Here is a 13,123-nt window from a genome sequence, read left to right on the forward strand (position 1 = left end):
AGAAATGGAGGCAGAAAGTCTCTGAGGCACCAGGACTTGGGTTCCAAGCAGGGTACTGTATTCAGAACACTAAGAAGCAAAGTAAAAGGGTGCTTCGCTGGCTTAGTTGGTAGAGAAGGTGACTCTTGATTTCAAGGTTGTGAGTTCAAGCCCCATGTTGGGCACAGAGCTTAAATAAATAAATAAATAAATAAATAAACAAACAAACAAATAAATAAATAAAAGGCATACATGTATTTAAAAAGAAGCAGAGTGAAGAAGACAGTCTGAACATGGTACACTTCTCCATTTCTTTTTGTCTTCTCTAATGTCTCTGAACAAAATTTTAGTCTTCCCTTTAGAGACAGACATTTTTGTTAGATTATTCCTAGGCTCTTGGTATTTTTAGTGCTTAATTGTAAGTTGTCTATTTCAGATACTTTAAAAAAACTATTTGTGATATATAAAATGCAATTGATTTTTATATATTATTAGTCTTGTATCCAATGAACTTTCCAAGCTCTTTTTATTTTTTTTTAAAAGATTTTATTCATTTGACAGAGAGAGACACAGCGAGAGAGGGAACACAAGCAGGAGGAGTGGGAGAGGGGGAAGTAGGCTTCCCGCGGAGCAGGGAGCCCGATGTGGGGCTCGATCCCAGGGCCCTGAGAACATGACCTGAACTGAAGGCAGACGCTTAATGACTGAGCCACCCAGGCGCCCCTTCCAAGCTCTTTTTAAATCTTAATAATTTATATGTAGTTGTTTTTGGATTTTCCTTCCTCCTGAATATCTATCTATCTATCTATCTATCTATCTATCTATCTATCTATCTATCTATCATTTAAATTTTTTTCCCGTTAGCTGGGTAGGATCTCCAGGACAATGATAAGTAAAAAAAGTTTCTTATTCTTTTTTAGAAATTATTTATTTTTATTTTAATTATTTATTTATTTAAAAGTAATCTTTGGGGTGCCTGGCTGGCTCAGTTGGTAGAGTGTGTGACTCTTGATCTCGGGTTTGTGAGTTTGAGCCCCATGTTGGGTGTAGAGATTACTTAAAATCTTAAAAAAAAAGTAATCTCCACATCCAACATGGGCTCCACTCACAACTCCAAGATGAAGAGTCACATGCCCTACCAACTAAGCTAGCCAGGCATCCAAGAAGTCTCCTATTCTTGACCTCAAAGGGAAACTTTTCATCTTTTTTTTGTTTGTTTGTTTTTATTATGTTATGTTAATCACCATACATCATTAGTTTTTGATGTAGTGTTCCATGATTCATTGTTTGCATATAACACCCAGTGCTCCATTCAGTATGTGCCCTCTTTAATATCCATCACCAGGCTAACCCATCCCCCCACCCCCCTCCCCTCTAGAACCCTCAGTTTGTTTCTCAGAGTCCATAGTCTGTCATGGTTTGTCTCCCCCTCCGATTTCCCCCCCTTCATTTTTCCCTTCCTACTATCTTCTTTTTTTTTTTTTAACATATAATGTATTATTTGTTTCAGAGGTACAGGTCTGTGATTCAACAGTCTTACACAATTCACAGCACTCACCATAGCACATACCCTCCCCAATGTCTATCACCCAGCCACCCCCTCCCTCCCACCCCCCACCCCTCCAGCAACCCTCAGTGTGTTTCCTGAGATTAATAATTCCTCATATCAAGGGGCGCCTGGGTGGCTCAGTCGTTGGGTGTCTGCCTTCGGCTCAGGTCATGATCCCAGGGTCCTGGGATTGAGCCCTGCATTGGGCTCCTTGCTCAGTGGGAAGCCTGCTTCTCCCTCTCTTTCTACTGCTCCCCCTGCTTGTGCTCTCTCACTCTCTCTGTCAAATAAATAAATAAAATCTTAAAAAAAAATTCCTCATATCAGTGAGATCATATGATACGTCTTATGCTGAGCGAAATAAGTCAATCAGAGAAAGACATGTATCATCTTTTTTTTTAAAGATTTATTTATTTGAAAGAGAGAATGGGGGGAGGGGCAGAGGGAGAGGGAGAAGGAGAGAATCTCAAACAGACATGGAGCCCGATGCGGGCTGGATCTCATAACCCATGAGATCATGACCTGAGCTGAAATCACAAGTTGGATGCTTAACTGACTGAGCCACCCAGGGGCTCCACTTATTTGTCTTTTAACCATTAAGTATGATATACTTTTTAAAAGTTATCCTTTATCAATTTAAGAAAGCTTTTTCTTCTTTAAGTATAATTTTTAAAATAGCTATCCTTTGTTAATTTAAGAGGTTCTCTTCTATTCCACTTTGGCAGTTTTGTTTTTATAAATGGATGTTAAATTTTATCAAAAATTTTTCTGTATCTACTGTAATGACCATTTGTGTTTATCCCATCAATCAGTTAAGATATAAACTACATTTTGATTTTTAAAAATATTAAACCAAACTTATATTCTTGATATAAATAAATGGTTATGAGGTATATTTTAGATTTGGTTTGCTAGTATTTGATTATTGTATCCATATTCAAAAGTGAAATTAGCCTATATATCCCACTTACCTTTGCAAAGTGGGTTTTACCATCTCCATTTTAGTTGTAACTCTTAAAAAGTTGAATAACTGTCCAATGTTGGTGGCTATGCTGGGGCTGGAAATCAAGTCTGTCTGCACACAAAGCCTGTTTGCTTCCTCTAAGCCACATAGCTTCTGTGACCATTTATCAAGGCTTCAAAACCAATTGCCTACCTCCAGAATGTTTTGAAAATATAAGACTGAGGGGAAGAATTTGATAAGGGTAATAGCAACAAAATGTCTTGGAAGGCTGTGCTACTATTCTGATTCACCGAAGTCAAGAAGAAATAATTTATCTGCATTTGAGGAGTAAATGTGAAGCCAGGAGCCTAAGTAGTTATCCATGCAATTCCATAGGCATCAACTTTGCCAAATAAGTATGAAGGAGGAAGAGGAAAATACAGTAGTAGTTACTACATCAAAAATATGATATGAGATCATTCAGAGACCAAGGCCAAATTATAGGAATTAAATTTCTCAAGATTAAAAATACAGCTCCAGCTAAGTACTATAATGTCCAGAAAATGTGTTAGAGCAAAGGAAACTACTGAGAGAGAAATGACTTGAGAGTAACTTGAGAGAGAAATCTAAAACACACATTTTAGCTCTTGACTTTGAATAAATGAGGAAAACTTAATCAAGATGGAGGAAGGAGGGGTGCCTGGGTGGCTTAATCAGTTGAGCATCTGACTCTTGATTTCAGCTCAGGTCATGATTTTAGGGTCCTGAGATGAAGCCCTGAGTCAGGCTCTGGGCTTAGCATGGAGTCTGCTTGTCCCTCTCCCCCTGCTTCTCCCCCCTCCCACCCCGCTCTCTCTCTCTCTCTCAAGTAAATAAATAGAATCTTAAAAAAAAAGATGGAGGAAGGCTTCCCAGTACATGATTAAAAAATGTATTTGTACTTGTTACATATTTTTATAAAACTTAGGGAAATGCGCTGAACTGATTTAAAAGGCTACAGAGTATGAGGTACTGCATGCAGGAGTGGTATCTCCATTCCTTGAGGTCTGCCCAGTGGTATCTATGAAAAGCTTTGGAAACCAGAGTGTATGTCAGTGATTCCTGACATTTTCTCACACTTTAGCCAGAGGACTTTTAGATAATTGCTCATAAGCCCTCTCCTAAAAGTAACCTTCATGTTTCTTAAATTAATGAGGTTAATCACCTTTTTTATTGTATATCATGTGCCAGACACTGTAAACAATTTATCTCTCCCTTCTCTGGGTTCTTGTCAAATCTTGTTGTATTAGTCAGGATACATTAACTGCTATGACAAACAACCCCCACATCTCAATGACTTAACACAGTTAAGAGTTTATTTCTGGTTCATATCACAATCCAGTAAAGTTGGAGCCGAGGGGGAGGAAAAGACAGGCCCTTGCACTACTGGTTTTGCTGGATCCTCTCCCAGATGAGGGAAGAGAGCATGGAGAATTAGAAGGGCAAGTTTCATGGGTCAGGCCTGAAGGTGATGTTGATCACTGCTGCTTTTTTCATTGGCCAGAACAAAACAATGTGGCTGCAAAGAAATGTAGTCCTTTTGTGTGCCCAAGAAGAAAATTTTTTTAAGATTTTATTTATTTATTTGACAGAGAGAGAGCATAAGCAGGGGGAGCTGCAGAGGGAGAGGGAGAAGCAGACTCCCCGCTGAGCAGGGAGTCCCATGCGTGGCTCGATCCCAGGACCCTGGAATTATGACCTTGAGCTGAATGCAGACGCTTAACCAACTGAGCCATCCAGGTGCCCTGAAAAGGAAGATGTTTTAGTGAAAAATTAGCTTCTACCACCCTAGTATATCATGAAGACTAAAAGAATTCTTGTAAATAGTTTAGCTCAGCATCTCTGCGCATAGTGAGGGTTCAATAGTATCACATTAAACTTCTTAGTGAGGTTAAGTACTGGCATTAATCATTCTTATTTCAGAGATGAGAAACAAACTACAAGAGGTTGTTGCTTTCCCCAAATTGCACGGCTAGTAAATAGCCGAACTGGGATTAAGTGTAAGTAGTACTGACAAAGTCCATTTTCTTCAAAACTAGAATGTATTTCTTTGAAGCACTTAACAAATATAGGCTCTGCCTTTGTACAGACAGGCCACATTCTCAAAGTTCCAGCTCTGCTGAGCTCTTCTGATTTCCTGAGAAGTCATATTGTGCCCTTCTCATTTGTCATTCATAAATAAATCTGGACCAGTCATTGCTGAAGATAAGATTGGATATTCCCACTTCATGGCCACAGGTCCTGTTGCTTAGACCACTGATCTACAAAATGAAGTGTGCTCACAGGTATGCAAGGCAATCTGAGGTGTGACAAGAGTTTTTCTTATACATGTTTCTTATTCATAAAAAAAATTAACCTCTACTAATATAGATGGAATTTGGCATCTCCACATTGTCCCTATATTTAGTGCTCACATGTCACATGAAGTGTGAATGGGAGTTCTTTCACTTTCCAGAATTTAGTGACATATTGCAGTTCCAAAGAGGATTTAGGGGCACGTAAGTGGTTCAGTTGGTTAAACGTCCCACTCTTGATTTTGGCTCAGGTCATGATCTCAGGGTTGTGGGATGGAGCCCCGAGTCAGGCTCTGCGCTCAGCGGGGAGTCTGCTTGAGATTCTCTCTTTTCTCTCCCTCTGCCCCTCACCCCTGTGCACACACACTCTCTCTCTCTAAAATAAATAAATAATTTTTTTAAAAAAAGAGGATTTATGGATTATTTTTAGTCTAATTTTTGCTAAATTAAATCTCACAAAATAAACAATTGATTTAAAAAGATTGTTTTTAAAAAACTCTGAATTGAAGATGATACGAGGACCAAAAAAATTGGCAGAACTGACACTTCTACTTAGTATCAGTCATATTATGATGGTAAATACAATGATCATTTAATCAAAACTGACAAATTGACCAAAAAAAATCCAAAACTATTAAGTAGCCTATTTGAAATATTAATTTATATCCACTATTAATAACAACATGCAGAATCCCAAGAATATTTTGCCCTGACATAAAATAGTTTATTTCAACTTCATTTCATCCCTTACAATTTTTGGTTGTATATCTGCATTTCACAGTGGACATCTTATACTAGGAAGTAATATACATATATTGGGGGTATTTACCCAAATTAAGTGTACTTAATTTGAGATAATTGGTTTAGACCAAGTCTTTCCACCTTTCTCTAGTTAAGAGTTCTGGTCTGTGAGGGGCACCTGCATGGCTCAGTCGGGTAAGCACCCAACTCTTGATTTTCACTCAGGTCAGGACCTCAGGGTTGTGAGATCGAGTTGGGCTCCATGCTGTACATAGAGTCTGTTCAATAGTCTCTCTCCCTCTGCCACTTGTCTCTCCTCTCTCTCTTCCTCTCTAAAAATAAGAGAGTTCTGGCCCGTGAACACAGTAGTGACTAGTATCTAATGATCATGCAATAGGAGTTAGTTGCTATTATCGTTAGTTCAGTTACAAAGCCCAAGGAGGTACAGATACTTCTGATGCAAACAGACATTATTTGTATATAACTCCTACCATTTCACTTCAAGTAAACAACATAATCTGGTCTTTCTGGAGACAGTTGTTTTGCCTGCAATTAGGACATTTGCTGTGATTATAATGCTTGTCATAATGCTAATCCCTCTTTTAATGTGACTTGGAGATGCAGAAAGACCTCTCTTAACTCTTCCTCTACTAGCAAAAGCCCCCTACCTCATTCCTGCCCAAAGCTCCACTATTATTTATTTATTCCTCTTAAGAAGATGAACTTTACTCCACCCAGGCACACCCCCGCCCAGTTCACCTTCCCTGTTCTCTGCTCCCAATCATGTAGTATAAACCTCAATAACAGCACTTTGAATGTAGATATTTGTTTATGTGTCTGACTGCTTGCTGAATAATATGTTCCAATGGGGATAAAGGCTATTTTATTCATAGGTTTTGGAGTTACAGGTGCTGACTATACAATCTTAATCATGCTACTGAACTTCTCTCAACCTAGGGTCTCATTAATAAGGTAGGAAAATACTTTGTAGGGCTGCTGGGCACATTAAATGAGACAATATGTTTTTAAAAATATTTGGCTCATTTTACATGTTCAACAAAAGTTGTTACTGTTTTCAGCATCCCTGCCACTGAATACAATAATAAATGCTTTTTGAATGTGTTAAGTAAAAGAAAAATGAATCAATTAATTTAAACCCAGAGATTCTTATAAAATATGAGTTTTCCCTGAATGACTGTTTTTCAAGAGAATTTACTATGTCTCAGGTACTGTGATATATGCTTTACACTCACTTTAACCTTCACAACAAGTATATGAAGTAGGTACTTAATCCCCATTTTGCCCATGAGAAAACTGAGGCCTAGTAATCAATTTATTCACAGGAGAGCGGTAGAGCCAATATTGGAATCCAGGTCTAACTCTAGGATTCATATTCTTAACTGCTGTATTTACTGGAGAGGAATACTTAAGATTTAAATACCCAATTTTAAGCCATGCTTAGGTCTGATCTTGTGGTTTTTATTGCTAAACCTAGAACAAGCTGTATATATTTGGATTTAGAGCAAATACTGCCTTGGTCTTTTGCAAACACTTCCTGGAGGCCATCCTGTTCCCTCCCCCATAAGGCTCTGCCCTCTGAAAAGCAATGAGCAGAGCAGTGCCAGGAATCAGATCCTTTGAAGTATACAGCCCATGAAATTAACCTGCCTGGGCTTTGGCCCATCAGCCAGCTCTGAGTCAGCTGGCAGGCAAAAGGGCCAGAGGCTCAGATGTAATCAGTTCCCTGAACAGGTTCAACCATGCCACCTCCACCTTCTTCAACCTTTTTTTATCTTTCCAACCTGATTTCAGCACAAGAAACTTGTTTGTGGGGGAAGGTACCACTTCTCTCAGAAAAGGCCCAGTAACTCCTGCTTAGTCCCATCTTTATGGCCTCCCCCACTATGGACAGCCATACTGACTTCGCAAATGATAGCAAAGATTAATGGTTATATGCTAGAAGCTTTGGTAGTTTACTGGAATGGAGTACAGGCTTCAGAGTCAAATCAGCCAGGGTTCAAAGTCTCAGCTTTGCAACATTGTTGGGCAAATTGTCTAATCTCTTTAAATTCCAGTTTTCTTATTGTTGGTGATGACAACGTTAACAGTATTTTACTGAGTTATTACAAAGATTGAGAAACATGTGAATGAAATAAATGCAAATGCACCTGGAACAATGCTTTTGCTTACAGTAAGCACTCAAATGTTAGCTCTAACTCTGTATGTAGCCTGGGGTAAGTGTACAAAGGAAACTCTGTTATTCTTCACCCAGAAATTAAAAAGCTCCCGGCACATAATAAGTGCTTAAAATATTAATCCATTTGATCAACAAACTTCCTATTTTTCACTTTAAAAATAAAATAATAATAATAAACAACTCAATTTTCCTCCATCACAAGCCTGGATGTGACGCTGTCTTGCTGTCAAATAAGAGCACAGGAGATATTGGAAATTAGATAAGCATCCAAATAACTTCTCTGTACTAGGCCCTGGATTTTATATCAAGGTAAGGGCCAGTTGTGTTTAAAAAACTGTAGAGTTTACACAACACTGTTTTCCTTCAACCAATTTGATTCTCACAACTTTATGGTGGAGTTCTCATACCATATTTGGAATTACTTAGAATATTTGTTTTACAGGTCATTGTCTTCCATTATGAGACAAGGTCATTTCTTTTCACCATCTTTCTCTACCCAGATAAAATTTCACAGATGAGGACACTGGCCTAACAATACTTTAAGTGGGTTTCTGAATGAGAAGTATGAAGGAAAGGAAAGGGAAGGAAAGGGAAGGGAAGGGAAGGGAAGGGAAGGGAAGGGAAGGGAAGGGAAGGGAAGGGAAGGGAAGGGAAGAAAGAGGGAGGGATGAAGGAAGGAAGGAAGGCATGAAGGGAGGGAGGGAGGGAGAAGGAAGGGAGGGAGGGGAATCATTCCATTTAGAAAGCCAGAGATATGATACTCACATAAAATAAACTTTGGGACAAACCTTAATTTCTTCATCTGTACAATTAAACAATTCCTACTTCAAAAACCTTAAAAATATAATGATCTTTGATTGTAGCATATATTAATGAACTAAAAAGCAAGTTGGATATAATTTCTGCTCATAAAAAACAAAACAAAACAAACTGAACAGTCAGGAGGCATGGTGAGATTTTTCTCAAGCCTATAAAGGAGCAATAAAGATGACAACTCTATAAGCATTACAAGTTAATGTAATTAAGCTCCTAGGCTGTCTAGATATCCAGAGATGTTTCCAGGGCTGAGTTCTTAACCTGGGACATATGAAAAAATTGCAGAAAGGCAGAAAACATTCCAAAATTATGGATTTTGCACAAATACAGATGTGGAGGTACTTAGGGCAAGGAGAGGGAGTTGGCTGTTTTTTATTTTGTTGTGTTTGTGTAGTGAGAGAGGAGACATCCTAGGTGGGTCCATTGCCTTTATAAAATTCTTAGAGGTCCATGGACCCAAAGAACCACTATTCTAAGGGCAGGAGAAAAGTCCCTATTCATTCAATAAATATTTGCCAAACACTATGCAGAAGCTCCGTGCTCTTTGTGCCCTCATAGGGGAGAAAGACATGAAAAAATATATATTCTGAATAATTCCAATGATTTGTGGGATTAAAGAATTTTTTCCTTTTTGTTATCAAGATAAATAGGCTCCCTTCCTGTCTGTTTTAATCAATGACCTAAAGAAGATAGGCACATACAAGGTACCTAGCACACAGTAGGTCCTCAACTGTTAGTTCCTTTCCCTTCACTTACCATTTGGAAGCCACACACATCTTCCTTCCCTTCTTCCCCTCTCTAATGCTACTTGTAATATTTACTGAAATGAGATCTTATTGTAGGGATATGTTATCCAGGATAGGGGTGGGAGGCATGGTGTGATTTTCCCATACGTGTACACCTATAAAGGACAGCAGCACTCTAAAATTTCTTAAATAACAGAGGTCAAATACTGTACATTAAAAATTCTGGCACACAGAAGTACTGAATGAATAGTGACTAATACCTCAAAAAAGCAAAATCAGAATAGGTACAGACCCAGAGGAAATGAGAATAGAAATAACACTGTTAAGTTTTAATAGGTTTCACATTCATAAAATGTGAAACTGCAAGGAAACTTAAAGTATATCTAGTCATTCTACAAATGAGAACACTGAGGGCCAGAGAGCTAGATCACTGGAGTCCAAATGAGATCAGCATTAACTTTGCTTTGCAGCTTCTGACATCAAGCTACATGACATTTTAAGAGATTTTAATACTTGTTAGAGTTTATTGTTATCTACAGATGTGCCTCTCCAGTTAAAATGGGACAGAAACTCAGAACCAACCCCCCACCCAGATACACATACCCAAAAGTTTCACCTTTAGTTGGAGAATACTCAAATAGACTTGAGAATATACTTAATCCAACATGTTTTTTTAAATAGATGATGAAATTGAGGCCCAGAAAAGGAAAGTGACTTCTCAAGAATGAGTTACTAGCAGAACCAGTTCTAGAATCCCAGGACTGTAGTTCCAGATAACGATATACTGACCAATCTTTACGTGAAGGCCACCCCTCTTCAGGACTCATCTCTTCTTTGGTGCCCCCTGTATCTTTGAGAACCCAGGGATCCTATACTATTCAAACATGCCACCCTTATCCTTCTATGCATGCTGTTCCACTGTCAGGCCCTAATCTCCTCCTCTACCCCAACTCCTTTCCTCTTTGTAACCTAACATACCACATACACCCTTTACCTTTTCTGAGTCCTAATTCTTTTCAGCAGCTTGATCTACCTGGGGACTTATGATGGTGTAATGATTTAGCCCTTCCTTGGATATATATATTCTCCAGAGGCTTATTAGAACTTATTAGAAAAGGTACAGTCTTAACCCAAAGACATACTTTTTTTGATAAGGAAAAGATGTACATGAAACAGTCAAACCTTATTTTTGGAAAATAATTTTTTTTACCCAAAATTATGAAATATATAAAATTATAAAAGGGGCAGTACAAAAGAACTTTTTGAGGTGATGGAACTGTTCTGTATCTTGATGGTGGTGGTATTATAGGACTTTCATGCATTTGTCAAAACTCATGAAATTATATACCAAAAAGAGTGAATCTTACTGTATCTAAAATTAACAAAGAGGGTTTAAAGAGGGAAAAAGTAATTCCACAGCTCACTGATGCCCCTTAGTTCTCCTGCCTAGAGGCAATCACAATGCAATAATGGTCTTATAAAGAATGACATCCTGATGGTAGAAATTTAGTCACTGAGGCAAGTTTATTGGGGAGATATTTTTGGAAATTATTTTTTAGTCCTCTTAAACCAGGAAATGTCCTATTCCACTATAACATATTATACTGCAGGGTTTTTTTGGTTTTGTCTTTTTGGCTTACAAATATCTTTTTCCACCTCTCTCCCACAAGACAGATACCCAAGGGCATGTCTGTACCTAGTTATCTTGGTGTTCCTAGAATCTACCTAGTATATCTGACACCTAGTGGATATTCAGTGAATATTTGCCGAAGAAATAAAGGTCCTGTTTTAAGCACATAAGGAAATGTGAAAATAAATATGGTATAGCTCCTGCTCTCAAAGAAACGTACAATTTAGTGGTCAGGTACCTTCAATAGAGTTACTGCAAAAATATAAGTAGGAGATAAAAGAGGGCAGAAGGTAGGGAAAGATTGAGTGTAGGCAAAATTATGGAAGCTTTCAACCTATCTTAATGTTCTATTACGAACATTAGTGCTATAGTGTGTAACAGGAGACTTTTTAATGTCCTTTCAGAGCTGGTTGATGATGAAAAACATTACCAGGCAATAGGAAAATAGACCAGATGGATGCAGTCTATCCAAAAATGCTTTACCTAATTTTATTTTTTTAAAGATACTGAAGATGAAACCGTCTTCGACAAACTGCATCATTTTGGAATCTGTTACTAGAAAGAATCAGGTCCCCTAAGAAAACAACAATTAATGTCACTAAAAACCAAGTCATTCTGGGGTGCCTGGCTGGCTCCGTCAGTAGAGCAGATGACTCTTGATCTCAGGCTCATTAAGTTAAAGCCCCACACGGGGCCTAGAGCTTACTTAAAACAAACGAACAAACAAACAAAAACCTCAGGTCATTCTGGAGACATTTCACAAGCTTTCTTTAGAAGATAAACGTGTTATAGGAATGGCTTAATGGTCATGGCATTAAACACAAGGACATAAAGCTAAGCTATAAACAAACAAGATTTTATTCTCAAATATCATGGCCCTCTCTACCTCTCCCTTTCAGACTAGTTATGATATACTGGGAATCAAGGACTCCAATTCAGTCTCCTGTCCAGGCCAGGGGAAGGGGAGGTGGGGTGGCGTTAATCAATTAATGAAAGTTCTATTTCCTTCATTGTCTGAAACAGTCCACTAGTAGAAAATCTGTCACAAAAGCATCAGATAAGGGGTGCCTGGGTGGCTCAGTCGTTAAGCGTTTGCCTTCAGCTCAGGTCATGGTCCCGGGGTCCTGGGATTCAGCCCCGCATTCGCTCCAGGAAGTTTGCTTCTTCCTCTCCCCCTGCTTGTGTTCCCTTTCTTGCTCTGTCAAATAAACAAAATCTTTAAAAAAAAAAAAGCATTAGGTGATAAGGGGTGATGTAAGTAATGCTTACTTATAGGACTAAGCAATCCATCAAAATTTTAACTGACTTATCCATTAAACAATTGTTGCATGCCAACTGTGTAGGTACCAGGCAGAATAGCATGTTACTGATAGCATTAACATCTGACTGGTTTATTAGCCAGTCATTTTGCAGCACTGTGCTAAAAGGAAAGGAGATAATGCTTATTTGCATGAAAGAAACTTGGGTTGTTGAAGTTGCTAAAAAATAAAAAAATAAAAGGGAAGGAGAGTTAGAAGATAGAATCAAGCTGTTTCCTAGACATTGTAATCAGCTTTGAAGGAGCACTGAATATTAAAGGTGATTTTCTAACCCCGCCTTTGGCCTACAATTAGTCACTGGTTCTACCTTTTACAAGTCAATGAATGATAGTTATTTATAATTATTTTCAAAATATAAAACTGTCATGTGGCCTGCACAAGAACTACAAGTTAAAAAGAATGCTTGAGGGCGCCTGGGCGGCTCAGTTGGTTAAGCATCTGCCTTTGGCTCAGGTTATGATCCCAGGGTCCTGGGATCGAGTCCCACATCGAGCCTGCTTCTCCCTCTCTCCTTGTGCTGTCAAATAAAATCTTTAAATAGAATGGAAATAAGGTCCATACACCACATGCTGTGAAACATCCCCCGCAGGGTCCAGGGCAGCATACTGTGATTAGTATTTCTGCAGTGAAGTCAATGAATGTTCACTCACTCCTAGTAAACATAGGTAAAACCTATAAATGGCTTCACATTAGTACAGGTCAGACCAGGTTTTATTTCCCAGCTATTCAATTTCATCTATAACATGAAGTCCCGTTTAACTTCAAGTTATGGATTGACCAACATGACTGCTTCTGTATCACACGCTAATTTAGATATTGGCCTGGGTCTCCCTGTGTGAAAAGTTGAAATCATTCTTCACTTTCGTTAAC

Source organism: Zalophus californianus, chromosome 11 (assembly GCF_009762305.2).
Source record: "Zalophus californianus isolate mZalCal1 chromosome 11, mZalCal1.pri.v2, whole genome shotgun sequence".
Classification (NCBI taxonomy): domain Eukaryota; kingdom Metazoa; phylum Chordata; class Mammalia; order Carnivora; family Otariidae; genus Zalophus; species Zalophus californianus.